The sequence below is a fragment of the Myripristis murdjan genome, chromosome 10 (genome assembly GCF_902150065.1).
Source record: "Myripristis murdjan chromosome 10, fMyrMur1.1, whole genome shotgun sequence".
NCBI classification, from domain to species: Eukaryota; Metazoa; Chordata; class Actinopteri; order Holocentriformes; family Holocentridae; genus Myripristis; species Myripristis murdjan.
Window position 1 is genome coordinate 9,444,984 of NC_043989.1, and position 21,777 is coordinate 9,466,760.

At 39.8% G+C, this 21,777-nt stretch overlaps 1 protein-coding gene across 1 annotated transcript in view; it reads left to right on the forward strand.

Moving 5' to 3' along the window:
- lingo2 (leucine rich repeat and Ig domain containing 2) overlaps positions 1 to 21,777 on the forward strand; it is a 268,300-nt gene that overhangs the window by 159,371 nt on the left and 87,152 nt on the right. The window contains exon 4 of the mRNA XM_030062807.1: positions 2,177 to 2,266. The gene's annotated coding sequence lies outside the window, so the exon portion shown is untranslated. The remainder of the gene's footprint in view (positions 1 to 2,176; positions 2,267 to 21,777) is intronic.

The window sequence follows — 21,777 nt, forward strand, 5'->3', positions numbered from 1 at the left end:
TTGATGACACTAATTAGCTGTGTGGTATTGTAGTACACGGTTGCTGTGATGCACGATGGAGTGGTGTGGGTTGAAGCTGAGAAACAAAGGAGTCTCCGTGAGTAAGGCACAGAGGAGTCTGGTGGCATATGAAATGGGGAGGTGTGGGATGGGGACATCATCTCTGGATCTTGCCCAGGGCTCCAAAAAGACCAGAGCCGGCCATGCAGATTTCAGTCTCTTGACATCAAAAATGCGGCATTATTGAGTGTCATTTCGATAATGACTTCGCTGTTGAATATCACCATCGAGGGACATTATCACATTTCAGATTTAATGAGATTTGTGTGTGTAAAAAGCTATACTGTACACTCAAAATTACAGATTATAATGGAACTAATCATTGTATGAAAACTATATCAGGATGAATGTCTCACTGTGGTCATTAAAGGCCGCTCTTGAGCCTTTGAGATCATCATCTGTCCTCATTTGTACTTTCAGTCTTTTAACCAAGAGCTCTTTCTCGCTGTCTGTGGATGAACCCTGCTGCAGAAGGAAACTTTTCATCTATTCTAGCTTTCAGTTGATGTTTGATCAGTCATGTGACCCCCACCCCTGTTCTCCACCCATCCTAAGCATTTGCCTTACTACAAAATGAAGCACCAATTATCTGGGTTTGGGCCGTGGCAGTTTGGAACAAATGCTGATGAAGCTTTGATGTCTGTAACAGCATCCAGATGCTCTTGCGTATTAAGACATTTTATGGTCACATAATTAAGGAACGTTAGTATTGTCTTGATTGGTGTGTGTCTTGATTCCAGGTGGCAAATAGTATGCTAATGCATCCTCGCGAATCCAAGCCTAGCAAACTGCATACAAGGGAACTTATAGGCATTTTTCTGAGGCCAGAAAATACAAAAAAAAAAAAAAAAAAAAAAAAAAGGGGGGGGGGGGGGGGGGGGGGGGTATAGAATGACATTATATGCAACTGTAGTGTACTGCAGTGGTAAACAGGATTAGTTTGTTTGCGAAGTGCAATAAATATGGAGGGATTTGTCTTAGTGGCACTGGTGCAGAAACATAGCAAACACTCACACTGTAAGAAAGCATACTAGCACTGTTAGCACAGAGGCAGTGGACCCTCATAAACAGTGTAAGAGGACAGTGAAGATACTGTAAGGAACAAGTCTATGCAAAGGAGAAACACCTTTTGGCATACACCTTTTGTGTCCAGTGTTGCACTATAAAGATTATTAGGGGAACTACATCATCATCAAGGAATTCATGTATTTAATCTGGAATGACCCAGACACTTGGCTCATCTGTAACAGCAAGGGCAGACAAAAAAGAGGGATTATTATAAATTCAGCAAAATCACCCTTTCACAGCACATCAATATTCTGTGGCCATTGTGGAAAACCAGGTTCAGGCTTAACGAGGGGATCCAGTGGATAAATGATCAAAAAACAGGACAGCTATTGTCCTTGAACTCTTAATGGCGTACTAATAGCACATGGTGTCAAAAGTGATTTTAACAAGAGTGTCCTGAATCAACTTATTTTTTTTTTTTTTTAATGTCTCTGCCTTGACTTGGAGAAGATCCCTCTTTCCCTTTCTGTCTCTCTGTCTCCCTCTCTCCCTCTCTCTCTCTTTCTCTCTCTCTCTTCCTCCCATCATCACATTAACAACTCAGGCACGCCTTTCGCATAATCACCATCCTCTGTGTTTCCCCCTGCAGTCTGGATGAGGGGACTCATTATAGCAGAGAGTAGCAGACAGGGGCCAGTGTGCATTTCTGAGGTCACACTGTTTGCAAGGGACAGGAAAAGGATCAGAAACTTTTGATAAAGAAATCCATTTTTACCGTGGACTCGGGACTCAAACTGCAGGCTATGCTTCGGTAAAACAAAAAAAAAGAAAAAAAAAAAGAAAAAGTAGAGATGGATACGTATCCGTTGTTTCATATGGGTTCAACGCTGAGTATATAGTCGAGTTTTTGGGTGATGTGCTGTCACCGTTGCTACTATCGATTCGTTGTCTCCTCTCTCCATCTAAGAGTCTGAATTTCTGAGCATTGTGTTTTCAAGTTGTGTTTGAAATTGTGCTCTTTGTGTATTGATTCTCATTGTGGGTTATAAGCTTGCCCATGATTTCTCCATCTATTTCTCCTTTCTTCCTCTCCTTCAACTCAAACCAGATAAAAGGCTGAGAAAGAGGGGCAACCGCAGACGAAGAAAAGAAAAAACAGAACAGGCCATGGCTGAAGGGATGATTGCTTCTCAAAGTGGTAAGCAGCAGACATTTACTGTCTCTTATCTGTTTTGTTCTCAACACTGCTGTGTTCATTTTGGATGATTTCATTCCCTTTGCGTCTCTCCTGGTGTCTTGAGGGTTTATTTATGGCCAGGAGAAATGGACAGATAACATGACTGAAAAAAGCCATGTCCATGATCTCTGGAGAGTCAGGCTGACACGAGTGTTATTCACTATCCGTGACGGTTTTGAGCTTTAATGTGTAGGGAGTATGATTCACGCTCAACCATATGAGTCTAGTGCTCTGTTCCTGAGGTCTGTCTTCATTTGTGGTCATATCCTATTATGAAAGACATGGTAAAGAGCCTAATTGTAAATTCACTTAATTGACCCGAGTACCCCTAATCAAGAAGTCTTTTGTTTGTCTCTGTATGACATTGGACGAGTTTAGCACGAAGAGCTGACCAGCTAGTATACTTCATTGACTTTATGTGCTCAGTGTTATTCCCCTGTCGCAGCCCCTCTGACCGCTGACACACAAATCATTGTTGGTGAATAATGCTCTGGTCCCTGCTCACACCATTGCAGCCCAAGAATAGCAGGCCAAAATGGCAGGATGTGTGTCATCTAGAAAAAAAAAAAAAAAAAAAGTGTTCACATTGTTATCCTGTATTTTCAGTAGCACGGAGAGCATCGACTGAATTTATGATGCCTCCATGAAGCCTTCACAACCTCTGCACAAAGCACATATGATTCATGAATCATTTAAGAATATGCATTACAAAGTGCAGCAAGTACTGTGTATTTCTTTTCATCTCTTTCTGTAGCAGAGTGGGGAGACCTCTTGACTAGAGTTGGGAGTTGTCAGTCACAGGGAATCCATGGATTATTATTTAATATATCATGTAGTTAAGTTTTACATTTGACTTTTTGTACCCTGAGTAAGTTATATCACCTCACAGTGATATTTATTAGCCTGAGATTTTGGTTTTCTGCTTTCTATTCAATTTTTATAAAGCCCCTTCGTCCACCAATGTTGATGGCAGTCCTTCAGTGCAAAACCAAATAACACTGTGGTTCACAGACATGTAGATTCACATACAGTCTGTTATGTTATACATAGCATCATGTGATACTTCTTACATATGCATCAGTTATGAATATTCAGGCAAGGAGAGCTGAAATACTGTTCTGTCACTGTCACTGTTATATCACTGCTGTAGATGGAGGAGAGAAGATATTAAAGCTAGGTTTTTAAACCTTGATATAACAGATTATATATATTATTATTATGTATTAATATATAACAGTTTGTTGAAAGGGGAGTGCAACTTCCCTTTGTATAATGACGGTAGTCTTAGTATTTTGTATGATCAGTGTGTATGTGATATACTCCGTGTGTATTTGTGATGATGATTGCACAAATCTGGCAATTGTGGAAGTCTCACTTTTTTTTTTTTTTTTTCTTTTTTGGGGGGGGGTTTGTGGCTTTATACCCAAGTCACATGGCACTGGGGATGGTCTGGTAACTAGCAGGTTAAGGGAAAGTAGAGTTTTGCATTATCCAGTAGTATACTAATTTGATTTGACAGTATAACATTCAAGACAGAAGTTTGCAGTGCTAATGGAGGAGAGATGCTGAATAAATGCATGAAGGGCAATGGCCGCCACTCAAATGTGTCACATGTAATCTGATTATGGCCGTGCTGATGACATCTGTTCTGTGCATCACGCTGTTAAATATCACAGAACTGTTCAAGGCCTTCAGGTGTGCATGTTGTGCTCAGCATGTTCAGCGCAGATTCATCATTTCCTAAGCCAATTCTGGCATTCATGCAACAAAAGATCATCCTGACAAGAGTTTTTAATTTACAAACCAAACTTCAGCTGACTTCACCTGCCAGTAATCAGCTTTTCGTGAACTGTGTGTGTGTGTGTGTGTGCGCGTGGGAGGATACACATGAATCTGTGTGTGTGTGTGTGTGTGTTGGTGTGCACAGATTTGAGTGTATGCATGGCTGTGCGCATGAGTGTGTCTGTATCTGTGTGTACAAGAGAGAGAAAGAGATAGAAAAAGCAACAGAGGTGATGTTGTGTGAAGAGATGGGAGGCTGCAGACAGATAGTGTCATTCCCTTGGTATCACCGTTAAATCTTAATCTCCCGGCCCCTCATGGGAGGAGCCAGCCGAGCATGGGATTGTGTTTTGCATCTAAATCAAGATGTCGTTTCTCTCCAGAGAAGACTTTACTCAGACAAAGTTTGATGTGTCTATTCAAAACTCCACATAGATGCACCAGCTGATCACCCTCTTGCTGTTGTTTATTTAAAAGTCATGTTAAATTCAATTGCCCTATAAACTCAAGCATTTCTAATCGATTTAAAGAAAAAAAAATCCCAAGGGAGTGTTGTAAAGCTATCAAACACTATGTGGAGGTTTCATCGGATTGCATCATGAGGGATGAATATGTTTGGCAGTCAATGGCACTGGCTCCAAAAAAAAAAAAAAAAAAAAAAAAAAAAATGCCATCACAAATGAGAACTGATATGTTTTTTTTTGGACCCACAAGTCATTGGTAAGATGACTTGATTTATCTGCTGATAAGTGAATACTGTGCACACTACTGTAAATGAAGCTGATATTGATCGCTGGACAAACATTGAAAGAGCGCAGTTATTGCTTGCTTGATACTTCTCTTCTTCATGTGTTCCAACTTTGTGGTAATAATGTCAGTCAATATGTGTCACAGCATAACATTTTCAATACCAGCAGCTCTTATTTGGCACACGGGAAAATCCGTGGGCTGAGCCAACAACCTTATTTATTAGGTGTTATTGTAGGATTGAGACTCTACTGTTGCTGTTATAGAACTAACAGTGGGATATGACATCGTCTTCATACCACTCAAATAACAAAAGTAATTTTTTCTTGGTTTCATATCATCCATATTGTAAGGGAAACACATTACTTATTAACTGCGAGGGGGAAGGTGCTGGAGGTAAACAGGCACTATACAGTTACTGTAGCTCTTAGGTAGTCAGGTTTGTACAAAAAAAAAAAAAAAATCACAAGTTCTAGTGATGTCAGTGATGACTATAGGAAAAACAAGCACCAATACAAACAAACATGTTTTGAGAATACTTGTTGATTTGTTGCAGTAGCCTGATGCCATAACCCCCTATGAATGTACACACTGAGAAAGGAACTGTGAAATTATGAAATTATTATTCTTTATTATCTTGCATGGGGGAGTCTTGTTGCTCTCGACTAAAAGGCACTTGTACCAGCTAGCTCCCAGGTCTGAATGTATTTGTCTGCAACCCTCTCACCCCACTGTGACTACTACCCAAGGCCATTGCTAAAAATAAGAAGGTGTTTTTAGACAACTTGCCTGGTTTAATAAGGGCTTGAAAGGTATATTTGCTGTTAAATGTTTGCAGCTTGTGGACATGGTGATGAACTTTTGATGAACTTTTATATATCTATATTGATATCTATATATCTATAAATAGATATATACATATATAGATAGAGAGAGGGAGGGAGAGAGAGAGAGAGAGAGAGGGAGAGAGAGAGACAGAGAGGAAAATACACTTTTCTTGAACTGGCAAACTGACATAATAATAATAGCGATTGCGATTGTGATTTTTTTCACTCAATGTTGCAGTCGAAGTCATTTCTGAGCATACTTGCATCCCATTAGCTAAATATTGTTTTCATTTGAGCTCTCCCTGTGTTCCGCCTTCTCAAATCATTCCCTAAGGCACCTCCGGCATTAATGGCTGTATTTGTCATTTGTACCAAATGTTCTATATTTTCGCAGCAAAGAGAGTAAAGGGTCGCAGCGAAGAAGCCACCTGGGCTTTGTCGCAATTAGGTGTGCCGCTTCTCCCTCCTCTCTCAGCAGGGGATGGCCTATACTTCTGCACCACTTCCCCATCACCTCTCCTCTCAGTTGGGTACCTGAGTAGCAGGCAGGGCACGTTGCATTTCAAACTGCCCCAGCGGTGTGCCCCTCAAAATTCTCACCTGTCACACTCCATTCCACACAGAGGCAGAGAAAAAAATGTGACAGGAAAAAACATGTGACACCGATTTTAATTACTGTACAGGCAAGGATGCACAGGTTTATTGAGGCAGTGTTGGACATCCTTGAGCTGACACTTGCAGATAAGGGACACTGCTTTGTTTTACCCATAAAATGTAGGATTTTTGCAAATGAAATAGTGTTATATTTTCCCTAACCTTTATAGGATATGGTATGGCTCGATTTTTGGTATGAAGAGAAAAATAATCTCTCTGAGAGGGCTAAGCTCAGACAGCAGAGGGAGCTTTAGTGGCTGCTGTTACAAAGGGAGAACACAATGGTCACAGATTGCAGAGCAAGACCTGCTCACTGCAAAAGATGATGGGTGTAAAGCGGTAAGGGCGCTCATTTCATAGTAGCAGCAGTAATGATTTTTTATGGATATGAAATCTACAGTAAAGTTTCTGTTTCAATGTTCTCCATACAGACCTTTTCCTGCAGCTGAGAGGTAAAGGCTCCCTCTGAATGCTTGGACTACTGCAGTTGAGTGAAGGATTCTGGGGAGATAATGTGGGGTTGCACTGTATGAAATAGAAACAGGAGGAAATAAACATGTGTTCTGTCCAGGAACTGTTATTTGATTTCACAGCAATCACTAGAGATTTAAAACAAATCTCTGTTTGTTGTTCTTCAAGGACATACAGTATTTAACTGATTATGAACCTAATTAATGAATGAATTAATTAAACTCATCATGAGATGGATGGCACAATAGAAGACTAGAAGTTTTTTTGTTTTTGTTTTTCCAGTGCCAATGCAGTGTTCTTTCAGGAATGGAAACACACACGTATTTGTGTCTTTGCATCCATATTGTCCATTACTGTTGCTCTATCCATACGTCTCATTATTCTTGGCACTCACATATCCATCAGATCTGTTGATTCATCATCATTATTCGCTCAGCCCTTCCTCTCCCAAACATGTCATTTGAAATCTAGCAATTACTTTGCAAATGATGCTGCAAACATTTCCGGTGATTGATAAGGGTGTTGTTGTTACGAAGCATTGGTGATGATGGTCCCTTGATGGATTTCAAATGCAAATGCCATTGACAACATGTCACTGTTTGCAACAGTCCTTGTTGGGTGGTAGGTGTTAGCCAAGGCACAAAGGAGCTGGTGGCTACGTTTTCTGGTCCGCATATTGACAGATTGTTGTCAGAAGTATTACTCTTCACCAAGGGGCTGCTTGTTTCTTTGGGCCTGTGTTTTTATTCAGGAAAGGCTTTCTGAGAATGCTTTTGAAAGGTTCACACATTTGCACACATTCACGCTGAGAGCAGTCCTGCACAGCCAAAGTCCTCTGTTGTTGTTGACCACTTAAAGTTGCATTGCAGTACCTGGATGTGAATTGCCTTGCTCAAGGGCAGCTTGAGTATCTGCTGCAGAAGAGTATTACCTATTCACTCTCCTTGCCAGATCATGCCTGGCAGTGGGTGCATGTGGGGGCAACAAGAGAAAACATTTTAACGGCACATTTAACGGTAGATACAGTATCCCCAACACGATATGGAATGCACATAAATCCAAGGCCATCCTTCACTAGCCATATCATTTCCACACACGTTCATACAGATGAAAAAAATGTATAGAGAGCATAAGACATTCAAGCAAGTATAGCTGAAAATGCCCTCACCTCCATAGTAACAAACTTAATGACAACATATTTTTAATAATATCTGTAGTTATTGCTCAACTACACCAGTAATGGTTGTGTATGTGGGCTGTCCTGTATGTCTCGAAGGTCTTACTGCATGACAGGTGTTACTGCACTGCAAAGCCATTTGCAGCAAGAGATGCCTTTTTGGTGAAGTTATATACTTTCAGAAAAAACATCACTTGTTAAGTGATGTTAATAATGAACAGGATTTTTTTTTTTTTTTTTTTAAATTACAATGTTGCAGAGCCATATTGACAGGTTGCATACTGATACATCATGGTACAAGGGAAACAGTGCATACCATTTGTTAGATGGTGAGGTATACATACCATTGTAAACATATGTATTCTACAGGGAAACATAGCTATACATTCATACAACATGGCATAATATATAATATATAAGGGTTAACATGCCCCAACCCTATTTGTGTGCTCTGTGCATTGTTAATGCAATATATTATTTACCAATACTAAAAGCATGCAATTGTCACAAATTTGACAGCGATATAGTTGTGAGTACAGTTATATGCATAATATAAATGCATTTTGTAAAACACAACACAACACAACAAACTAAACAACAACAAAAGTCACCTAAGCTTCATCAATCAACATCCCTTTGTCCCTTTGTCAACCAAAATGAATCCAAAATTATACTCAGACAGTTGCATAATTTGTTTTAATTTGCTGCAACCAATTGTTTTGTGGGAGCAAGGGTCATATCTTTCAAAATGCTGCATATGTCGCTTTTGAATTTCTTATTGTTTGCTATGCCTGACCTTCCATTATCCTCTGACACCGTCCTCAAACGCTATTACAGGCTGATTAGGGAAACGCCAGCAGTGATCAGAATTTTTGGCCATGATTAGAGAATATTCACCCTTTTTGTTACTGTCAAGAATGATCAAGAGGAGACAAGGATCGCTAAGTGAGTGAACGTGAGTGGGAGTGCCATCATCATCTCTGTAACACAGTGGCCCCCTCATCTCCGAGAGGACATATTAAAATGCTGGCGCGCTGTCATCCCCGATGCCCTACTTAGAGCAGATGGGCTTCGTTCAGGTTTGTCACAAAAACACAGGCGTGAGGGGATCTCAAATGTCAGTCTCAACTGATGCCATAATTAAGACTGAACTAACAGAAGGAGATTTACTAATTAGTGCTGGTTGAAGAGACCGTCCCGTGTCAAGACAGTCACAGGTTCAATACGTAAAACATCCAACATTGTGAAACAGTATGTGAGACAAATGTGATGAACATTGAAAAATGGTGTGTCCAATTCATGGCCTAGGCGCCTTTTTATTCCTTTTGAGGTGAAGGAAACACAATCCACAAAAGCCAATTTTTGTATCCCCAACACAAATAGTGTTATGGGCATTTCAAAAATTGTGTGAAATTCAGTTGTGTCCTCAGCTTTTGGGCCACAACAGTAAATTGTGCCTCTAAACATACCATTTGGCGGTCTCAGCTGAACTGATTAGATAATTTTCTTTGCTCTTTTTGAGTAGAAATGTATTATTGCCTGACTGCTACATCTGCCACATTCTTGATTTGTAAGAAGCTGTTTGTTTCTAAGAAGCTAGCATGGCTAGCTAGTGTTAGTGAGGCTGAGAAGGACCAGTGACTAGGGTAATCATTTATAAAACACCATGATACTATATGTAGTTTTAGCCTTACATAGAATTGTATGTAAGGCCAAAAATAGGCTGATTTATAAAATTATCATGCAAAGTTTCACTCATAAACCCCAATCAAGTTGTAATTTGTCCACGTGAATGAGCCTCACAACCACCCAATTAACTCCCACTATTAGGCATAAATGGCTAATGAAACATCCTTCAGGAATATTAATATCCATCCAAATGTGCTTGTCATTCTCTTTGTGTGGCAAAAAACGGATAAAGCAAGACAAATTGGAGAAATTACAGTTTGAAATAAAGAGCTTGTTGGGAGGTCAAGGTGAGGTGAGACATATAGTTTGGTGGCGGTAGATTTCACCAACTAAAAGACCTTGGATTTTGCCAGCCTTTTGTGAATGGCAGCATGTCACAGCAGCAGTTCATGCTTGGGGAAACCATAGTGTTGCAGTAAATGTTGCAATCAGCGGCACTGTGCCAAGAAAAGAGGGGAACACTGACATGCTATTGGAGAAAGATGAGAGTACTGCAGGTCACCCAGGCATCCTAAATTTGTTTTTGCTTTTTTTTTTAAGAGAAAACATTTACCACACACTCAACATCTCAGACTCATTTGTCTTCCTCCGCAACACAAAAAAAGAAGTAAGAAATACCTGGACAAAATTGTGTATTCTTATTTTCTGATTTATAGTGTCAAGTAATGGATATGACCAGACTGAAGGGAATGGCTGTGTGCCCAGTCACAGCGTCTCCACTGTGACCTGTGCACCACGAAAACAGCCATAACACATCATTATGCAGCGTCATCGTAAGCCCTTTTATAACCTTGTGACATTTAGTCCAGCTGAAATCTGAAATTAATTGGGACACATAATATAAAGTGCTGCACTGCAAATATTTTAGTTGCCAAGTACTTTGTGCCAAGTAAATGAACAATATATGCAGCTCCATTGCTTCATTTGGTTTGATGCAAATAACAAAACATACACAGTTCTCCCTTTCTTCATTTTGTGTCAAATGACTGAAAAACATATACTGTGACTGTGCCACAGCCTGCTTGTTGCAAAGGTTGCACCCTTTGTTTGGACAGCTTTTTTTTTTAAAGGACTTTATGAAAAAAAAAAAAAAAAAAAAAAATTCCAATGCCCTATCAAATGGGAGGGCCTCAGGTGGGGTGCATCTGCTCTTTGAAGCTGGTTTGTTTCAGAGGTCTGTTTTCACCTGAGGATAGAGCAATAAATAAATAAATACACAATACACATGGTCTGCACTAATATACCTGTGAAGAAAACTATGTAATTATTGCTTATTTGCTTACTATTTGTGCTTTTCAAAGTGATGCTCTCGCATTTCTCGCAAAAATTACTTTCACGGGTCCCCCTGGAAATGGGGATAACCAGTGCAACACCCACAAGGAGGCTCAGGCAAGGCTGGAGGTAGGCCCACTCATCAAACTTGCTCTCCAGCAGACTCCTTCTGACATCCCCCTTTTTCCTGTCCAGGTGTGTTTCCGGGTCAGTCTTGCAAGGGTGGATGACCTACAATGAACACATCAACATCTTTTTGTAACATGGCTGAGAAACAAACAAAATAATCTCATGTGGGTATAAAATAAATACCCGTTATATCGGCTACCCCGCTGGTCCTGAGTCCACAGAGCCTCTCTGCTGGGAGGCCTTTCTTAAAGATTACATTCTTGACGGTTTTCACAACAGTGTCTGCTTTGCTATCGGCAAAAGGGGACCAGGTCCAGGAATTGATTCAACACATGTCCCTCTTTAGCCAGGTATTTGAGAGAAAGAATAGGCAAGTATTTAGTATTCACAGTTTGTTAACAGGACCCAGGAGTTATGGGATTCTGACATCAAACAAAGTAAATGTTCCCATCCCGTAAATGTACCCATATATGCACATCAAGTTTCCTGGACATAGACACGTTTGCTCCCATCAACCTCCAGCGGAATCACCTGTGAGGATTTGATCTCAGTGAGAATCAGTTCCTTGATGACTTCTGCTAAGATTTCATGCATGTCGTCAGTGATATGATGATATGATTCCTCTGGTCAATCTTGACATTGGAAAAAGGAAAAAACGACTTGTATTAATTAATGTAAAGATTGAATTTAATTTTAAATAATGGCTAGGTGACTTTTATCTTGAATTGCCTTCAGTGGTCGCAACCTTGTAGGTCAGCCAGGTTCACAAGCCTCTGGTAGTTTGTATGGTTATTTGAATATACTTAGGTTATATTATTATATACCTATTGCTGAAACTGGAGCCCAGCAGATGCAAGAGATACCTGGCATCTGATGCTGTCCTGGTGGTGGCTTGTGGTACCTGCACAGTCCACAAAACATCCCTAATCAGTAGAGCAATCATTTATCAAATTTGCTAATTAAACATATATCTTATCTTTAAATCATATACACAGGACATGCCATGAAAGAATAGAATCACATATTATCATTATTATTACTATTACTATTATTATTATTATTATTATTATTATTATTATCATTAATAGTAGTAGTTGCAGTTGTAGTAGAAGTAGAAGAAGAAGAAGAAATAAGAAAGAAATTAGAAAATTATAAAAATGTATGCGTATATATATATATGTGTGTGTGTGTGTATATATATATATATATATATATATATGATGATTTAGTCATGAAGGCACAAAGTATGCAGACATTAAATTTACCATGTTGTGGGTTGTACAGCCAAGTATTAAATCAAGGAATATTCAGCCACTCTGGATCAAATCCAGCGTCTCGGTGCTTGATGTTTGCTGACGTCCTGTCTACATGGCACAGAAGAGCAGAAATGAGGCTCCTTTTCCTGGGAAATCTGCTTTTCCGACCTGCCCTGCTTCTACCCCTCTCTGTGTCTGCTGCCAGGCTCACCTGTTGCTTCTGCCATAGCTGGTTCTCCCACAGCAGCATCCTCCTCTCCTATATTTGTCTCTTCATTCGAACAGTTGATATTCCCTAGTCGCTATGTATTGCATGCTAACCTCTAACGTTAATTTATAGCTATCCTTACCAGTTTGGCTTCTTGCAGGGTTGCTAAATACTTGATTGAAGTGTTGGGTCTCTAAGATTGACAGTGTAGTGTTCATAACATAGATACACTAACCTATCAGACTTAATTTGAATGCGTCAGTTTTGAACACATTTTTGCATAGGTGGTGATGATTCTAAAGATTTGTGAACTCCAGATTATTGCTTTTCAGGAATTTGGTCAGCTGTTCCCTCTGCAACCAACAACAATACCTTCTCCCGTCCCATGATCATGTTTCAATTCAGAATGGAGAGGAGGGGCTATTCACAGACGGGTCTGTTGTCAATGTGTTTGTGAAAGAAAGAGAGAGAGAGCGAGAGCGGGTCTAGGAGGCGCTGAGTGAATCAATGTGCTGTGCACAGCTCTAAGATGAATTAAGATTTTACCCATTTTAAATAGTAAAAAAAAAAAAAAGCAGAGAATCAATAAGTGGCAGTCAGTGTTGGTATTGTGGCAGGCTGTCACAAATAAATCAGTTTATGGGAAATAGTGTAATAAATTTGCAATGCAACTGTAAAGCCTCTGTAAGTGCAAACACATGAAGGGCATGGAGGCTGGTAAAGGATTTGGTAAGGAGTACCAAAGGAGTAACCTTTGAAGACAACAGAGGTGAGGAAAAGAGGGCAGAAAGCAGGTGTTTATTAGATATTCCTTTTCAAAGCTTTGTCCTTTCACATAGCAAACAATTATTGCAGACTGTAGTAACGCGTTGCATTGTGGGAAATCAAAGGGTACATTCCCTGTGGCTTTCTTCCCCTTGTGTTTGTTGTTTTCAGTACAGGAAACGCGAGGCTTCTAATTAAGTCTTGGAGGGGGGGGAACAGGGCATCTTAGCTGGCCAATAGTGAGTGGCTATCACAAACTCTACTTCGATGTTTAATTTATATGTGCTCCATTATTTATGGATGCCGTGATCTGTATGTATATGGGGCTCTATGGATACTCCGGGTCTGCCCACTGTTTCTATGTTTGGGATTGAGAAAAGAGAGAGATAAAGTAGAAGCGCAGTACTGAGCTAGCTGAAACATAATAGGGTCAATCTATATGTGGTTTGCATGCCAGCTCTCTATATCAGCCTCTCTGTCTTCACTGTATACACATACTCACTAATTCATACGCTCACATGCATACTGTATAGACCCTATCTCTCCGAGAAATGCACACATATTCACATATGCATAAATACACACAAGCACACTGCCTCTCTCTTTCCCTTGCAAAACCACTTACTCTCTATTTCCCTCTCTGTGTTTCTCTTTTACTTTCCCCAATTCACATGATGCATACAGTGCATCTACCAGGAGCATATCTCTATGCACTATATCAGCAACAGCAGATGATGATGAGGGCTGAGAAGGTGGATAGGAGTAATAATACCCATGACACCACTGTCAGCCATGGCAAAGAGGACCGTGTTTTTCCGTTCACTTCAACCTTTAATGTGCAGTGATGCGGCTCTAACCCGCTGAATATTATGCACTAGGCGCAGCCAACTGGAGGCTAAATCCACGCCTCAAAAAATGGCTTGGATCAGCAGGTGTGACTGGGAAGGATAGCCCGGATTTGAAGAGGGAGAATGCAGGGTAAATAAATATTTCATGGAATATCTTAGCACAACACAGTTGAAAAGGAGTGGGATACAGATCAATAGTAAGAGTTCTGGCTATGTACAGATAGGGGTAGAAAGAGGAGGTAATACACGTTCAAATAAGAAGGTTTCTTGATACATATTGGTGTGGATAGGTTGAGGAAGGAAAACATCTTTAAACGACAAGGGCTGATTTCACAATTTGGATTACTTTATATTACCTAGCATACCATACTGCTAGAGTTAGAAGGCAACACAAGGTCAAATTGAAAATGTACCAGCTATAAATTGTTACGGGCAAGGAGAGGAGAGGCTCTCAACTGTATAATACAGTGGGACAACTATGTTAGCCAATTTCTGTATCACAGCATTACACATGCTGGTGCAAATGTCCTTATGTAAATTTCAAAAGGTGAAGAGGTGTAATATTCTACATTATGGTGTGTTCTTAGCTCCACTTTATCATTGAAAAGAAGATGTCCTATTTTATTTATTTGTTAATTCCACAAAAGAAGTTTCACCTCTGGCAGGGGGTTATGTGGTCCCACCCTGTACAGATTTCCATGAAACCATAGTGAGAAGGTTGGTCATTGGTCCAGGTTGAAGTGATGAAACTTTTGGACCTATCAGCATCAAGGGGCTGTGTCAATGGACAGAGTAGAGCACAAACAGGGGCTGGTTCCAAATGCCTTAGGATAACATCATGAAACCCAGTGGGTGGTTGTTCATAAGTCCAGGTGGCGCTGATCAACTTTCCACCCTCATAGGCTGAAAAAAATGTCTCATATGACATAATTACCAAAAAGGGAAGGGGCTTAGCATTAACAGGGCTGCAACTTCCAGCTGCAACCGTGACACAAGTCGATGCTTTACTGAGTGCATTCTTGCCTCACATTTTCCCTGGGCAAGTAAAGTAAAAGAAAAATGTGCATATCAACTTGTTCTGAAGAAAGAATTTTGTAAGTGCGACCCTTCTTTTTTCACAATTACTCTGCCCTCTTGTTGTTGTACAACATGTAACTAAGTAGTCTATTAATCCCATTACACCCACAGACATCCCACTTTTACCAGAGGTTCTGGGACTCTCCTACATTTTGACAACAGCTTCCTGACACCCACACATTGAGTACCATATCCTGAAATCAGCAATCCTGAAATCCTGAAATTTTTCTTTAGTATTATTTTTTTAATTGAAAGTGAGAGGAAAACTCCTCCCAAAATCTCTAGTCTCATCCTGATGTGCCATTCCTTTGTCAATATTCAGACTGTTACTAACCATTTCCCGTTGTGGGTGGACTTTATATGTTCTACCTCTGTGAATCCCACTCGGTCAATCAAAGCTGCAGTACCCGGTGGTACACACAGGTCATTTATTGACCAGATGGCAGAGTCCTCAATAATAAAACCCACTTCTCTGCAGATTATACCAAAGCTTATCCCTGCCGAATACCAGTGAAGAACAATGACAGTTTTGCTCACTGTACAGTGTTCAATACCAACTCCTCCACTGCCACTGGTGGTTTAATGATTGACAAAGACACACTGAGCAGGTCCCAGCCTTCCTGAAATGAATGGGATGTCTGCATTCAAAAACAGTTGAGCTATACAGTTTGCTAACTGATTAGCATAATTGCAAGATTACTTATTCCAGACCGGACCACATTTGGACAAAATGAAATAAAAGAAATGATAACACAGAAATAGGCTCACTTAAATAAATTATGGTAAACAAACTGAGAATATCCTCCAGCGCTTTACCCCAAACCACCCAGTGCAACCGCAACAAGCACCAATAGAGGTTTGGATAATGGTGATGCAATGCAGAGTGAAGTGGCTGTACTTACTGTGCATCTATGGCATATTACTGAAAACACAATAAGTAATCTTACAACAGCACCCAGAAAAATGTTGTCACTGTAGTTCTGAATAGGAATCACTAAGAATTACCATCAGACATGATGTTGACTTCAGGTCTGTATGTAGTGTTCCACCTGCAGGAGAGAGACTCATGCTCCAACTGTTGTGTAATGAGGCCCAGTGTTGGTGAATAAAACATTGGCTGGCTGAAAATGCTGATAGGCAACTGGCCAGTGGGGCAACCTTCGGAAATGAAACAAACAAGCCTGTGTGATGTAGGAAATTAGAGTGATAGGAACAATACTGTACCTAACAAGCTACAGCACAAGGTGATTGAGAGGTAGGCAGTTTCCTGACCACAGGCACTGGACCGTCAACCTTCAGCCTTCCATATCCTGTGGCATCTGTCCAACCATTGCATACACACACATGCACACGCACATGCACACACACACACACACACACACACACACACACACACACACACACACACACACACACACACACACACACACACACACACACACACACACACACACACACACACAAAACAAGGTGAAAGAAGGCACTTAAGGGCCTTTGCTTCACTGGAGCTGCCCAGTAGCCAGCAAGAAGACAGTGGTTGTACTGGACAACTCTTAGGTGAGAATGGGTGCCACTGTGTGTGTACTAACGAGTATTACTGAAAAAGGGCATTTATTTTTAATTTTTTTTTTAGCACTTTTTTTTTGTATTTTAGCACTCAGTCACCATACTAAACACATCAAAATTTTGTGTCTTTGCATTTCTTTGATATCTCTCAGGCACTAACTACTGTGCACGTTCACTTTGCACATGAGGGTCAAAGCACAAGGACAGCCAGGAGTAATGCCTCTGGATCACAGGTTCAGTACTGCACTCAAGGACACTATGATAAAGACGGACAAATTGGCTATTACAGAGATCAAACGTGTGACCTTCCAGTTAAGGAACGAGCTCTCCAACCACCAAGCGATGCTGCCTTCCAAACAAAACTACACCAGGTAAATAAAGACAGTAATGGTACGTTGTATTACTGCATCCTTAAAAACGGACGTATAAAACATATAATCTCTCTCCTCAAGCACCCTATTTTACATTGTGGATCCTCTTTTTGTCAAGACGACAGTTAGTCCTCAGCCACTTACAGGGAAATATACGATGCAGGTAGCTCATAAGCCTACATTTTATGTGTTCAATTGGGAGTCGGAATGGCCGAGAATGATGGGCCTCGGTGAGGGAGTGGACTTCATTTTAACGCCTGAATGAAGGTGATCCTGACCTGTCGTGTGGGCCAGACAGGCGGTAAAACTCAGAGTAGTGTAGCATAAGCACACACAGCAAGTTCAGCAGCTCTGAGGGGGTCATTACCCCTAGGAGATGGAATACGAACATTGCCAGGCCAAGGCTATTATCAGTTGTTGGTACAGATGATTATGGTTTACTCTACCATAAAAATCATATAGTGCACTCATCCTAAGCTATATTTAGTTCCACAACATGACTAATGCTGTATTTACAGATATTATGTTTATGTTGAAGACACATTTACCATGTAAATTTAATCAGATGTTTAATCTGAACTGTAATTGTTTTAATGGGTGATGAACTCATCATGAACTCATGATTTAACTTATCTTTTGATGTTCACTTCTTGGAAAATTGCCATGCAAATGGACAGCAATATCTTTTTCTTTGCTGTTGTTTCTTTTGTTATATTAACAAAGTTCTCATTTCTCAAGTTCACATGATGGCGACATATCAAGTTCCTGTACTCCAAATTAAACTGTTTTTTTCTTGTTTTCCTATTTGATTTGGAAAATAGATCTGACAAGTAATGCATGCAGGAAATTTCTGCATTATTATGTTGCACCAAGACAAAACAGTATAGTATTTTGTTTTTACATTGTTTGCCCTTGTTCATGTTTTGGGAGGTGTCCACTATTCTATAAATTGATAGAGAGACACAAGAACATTTGTCTGGTTTACCACCCACAATGACAATAAATCACCTAATGGGAATATTTTGTCACCATGTGGACTCATATAATGACATACCAAGTTAAATTCTCCTTTAAAAGGAATGTCTTGACAGAGCAATATAAAACTATCTTCAAAAGATCCAAAACCTTTTCCTTGCGTCTCCTAAATTGACTCTAGTCTCAACAATTTCACTTCATAGACTGACTTTGTCAAGGACTTTGGCAAGGAAATTTGGGGAGAGTTTCATGCATTTTATCCATGTGGTTCCTTTTTCTTTGAAGACATGTAAAACATTTTGTCTTGCTGTCACCAGAAATGGAGACCAGCAGTTGCAACAGTTTCCAGAGTATTTAAATGGACATCCACAAGTGTCGGACTAAGAGTAAGCTGTTTGACCCAGCTGCCAAAATACCACGGAACACCTTCTTTTTCTGTTTGTTTGTCTTTGCCTTGAAACCCTATTGTGTTGAGTGAATGTGATAATGGATGAACAGTGACTGGTAGCACACAAAAGCCCACAAAATCCTCTCTATCCCTTTGTATGCCTGCAGGTCTGTCTTCCAAATAACTTTTCATTTTAAGGGACAAACTTGGGTAAATAAAGACTAAAATAAAAGAGAAAATAAAAGTACACCTCCTGCTTTCTGATTCAGATCATACTCCAGACCATCTTGATGAATGTCAAAGGTAGTGACTTAGTGGTTAGGCTTAAAATTGGAACCCTTGGCAGTAAGGAGCGTATATTGTGGTTTCTATCTCCTCTCTGAAGTAAATGAAGAAGTATGCAGCAGGACCAAGGACGCCAGAGGGAGCGTTTTTATCAGTAACGTCAGTCAAAGATATTCAAGTTAGCGAGTGCTCCAAAATAAACAATAACTAAAGCCTCGTCGCCTTGAGACAAATGCTATTTTCCATCTCCTCTGTGGGTTTTGTTGGGGCTGAGGCAATGAATATGACCCCATTTGGTGTCATAAAATGGAATTTTTCACAGAGCCCCTGTGACTTAAAGTATGAACGGCTTATTAGTTACAATTAAAGGAATTTTTAGACTTGAACCAAGCTTATGAAGCTGCAAAATTATTTTCATATCACTTAGTTAACAGATTGGCCAAATACCAAAGAAGGGATATTCTTAGTACAGGGCAATGATGGTGCAGTGAGGCACAGCCAGCTGTATGGTTCCACATAATTTACAAAGAATAATGTGCTTCCTCTATCATGATAATAATACCAACAATTGGGCTTAACAGTCTAGACTATAGGACAACGTTATATGAAAAATTAAACATTTAGTGCATTCCACTGTTGAGGGGTTTAGTGCATGATCCCCTTCACACATCCTGCCCTGTGGGGTCAATCGTATGTTCCCACTCTGCAGTGACGCCAGTGTAGATCAGAAGAGTACACTTTTCCAGCAAAATCGGTTGAAAGTACAGTGATTTTCACACTTCAGAAAAATTACAGTCTTAAGGCTACGTTAACATACGTATCATTTTTTTTTCCAATAAAATGGCCTTTTGGAATGTGACAGACGTCATAGCAGGTCTCGCTCCACCATACAATTTTATTGCCAGCCTGTTGTTATTACTTGGTTTGAGCTTTGTAACTTTCTGCATTGGCTCAATGATAAGTGTCTCCTCTGCCCTCTGCTTCAATCCCTCGCTGTGATCAGCTTCATTCAAAGCTTCTCCAAAACTGCATAATCTACATATAAATCAATGTCACTGTATTGCTGATTGCGAAACAGCCTACCTTGTAGCTTAAGGTCTGCACTTTTATTTAATTGGAGCTCAGAACAAAGTAATCCAAGTAATCAAACAGGAGACTTGTCGAGTAAAATATGACCCTCATTTCCATCCAAAAAACTTTTTTTTTTTTTTCACTTTCAGTTTTTACAAATGATACATTGGGGGAGAAGACGCTTTGTGGGTTTACAAGCAGTGTTTGTGCAGCTTTAAGAACTTGATCAATCCCAGAGAGATTCATTTGTTTAAATGATTCTCTTGAATCAAGTGACAGTCTTATTTTTTTTCTTTCAATCAACAAGTAAGTAGATAGATAGACAGACAGGCAGGCAGGCAGGTAAGCAAACAAACATTGAAGCTAAACTGCTTCAGAAACAAGTTAAATTACTGATATTAGATTAAAAGGCTCTTTAAGATGGATGTTTTTGCATTGTGGATATCACAGGTACTGTATACTAAAACTGCAGTGTGATGGAAGGGTAGACCTGTTCATTCCTTTCAGTGGGATGTAATCACAAGTGAAATACCTATGAATAGTACTTTCCAGCTGGCAACCTCACTCTAAAAATAAAAAAAGGGAGAAAAAATAAGCCACACTGGGAATAAACAGGAACAAATGTGGCATTTGGAAAATAGGCAGTAAATAAGAAAAAGGCAAAGCATGCTGGGATGCAGAGGGGTGTGAAAAAATTGGCCATTTGTCAGTTTGGATAAGGTCACCATGTAACTTGCAAACGGTACATTAATTGACTGCAGTTGGGATGTTATAGCTGATAGTGGCTAAAAAGAGAAGCCATGGAATTTATAATGATGTTCCATGCTTATTATCTCATTTCCAAACTAATGAATATCATCACCAGTGCCCTCATCATAATTAGGGCTGCAAACGGCAGGTGTCAAAGGGCAAATATCCTCCCTCAGATACTGCGTGAAGGATTTTCCCATGGTAAAACAAATTTTGTTATTTTTTGATGAGGGTTACAGCACAGTGATGGGGCTTATTATAAGAGGATAATGCACTAATTCAGTATTTATGGGCTAAAGGCTAGCACTGTGCTTTTGGTCTAAGTAATGGCTAAAGTTACATCTTTACTGGCATTTGTCTCACCAGAAATGACCCAGGTGTGACTTAGGGTATCTTTATTATTTTTAATTAACGTCATTTGGGATGGAATTCATACATGTCACATTACTATTAAAGGCAGCTCAGAGGAAGTGACCATAGCACTCACTGCCTAAGAAATGTTTTTATTCTGGTCTTCATTCACATTTTGTTCATATGCCACAGCGTATGCACTCTTGTCATAATTATTTTCACATACATGTAGGAGTACCATAATGAGATGTGTCAAGAAAGCAGGGGAATTTTTTTTTTTCTTTTTTGAAGGGACAGCAAACATCCCTACAGCTGCACAAGAAAGATTACTAATTATTACCACATACTGTAGAGAATTTATTACCTGCTGTGCATGACCCTCCTGGCAAGCTATGAATGAAAGCCACTTACATAGCTTGGAACTATCTTGGAGTCTCAGGAAAAACTGACTGATTAATTTAAATGAATCCTTGAGTCTTTGTCTGCAGAATTAGTACTGCCAAGGATTGTTACATTGTATGACAACACTTGGGAAAATATCAAAATGTCTTTGATTCTTGGCAACATGCCATTTAAAATACATATATTTATTTATTTATTGGTTTTCAAATAAAGTGGCAGTTTATAACTATAGTGAGGAAATAATGGCTGTTGTTGAAAACCTCATTTGGGGAAAAGCAAATGAGTTTGAAAGCCCATGCACCAGTTTGAAGAACCCATCAATTTGCTTTGTTCTTTTACTTCAACACTACAGCAGCACTCCAGTAAACGGCAAGCACAGATAAAGTGGTCATCAAGAGCACTCTTTATTAG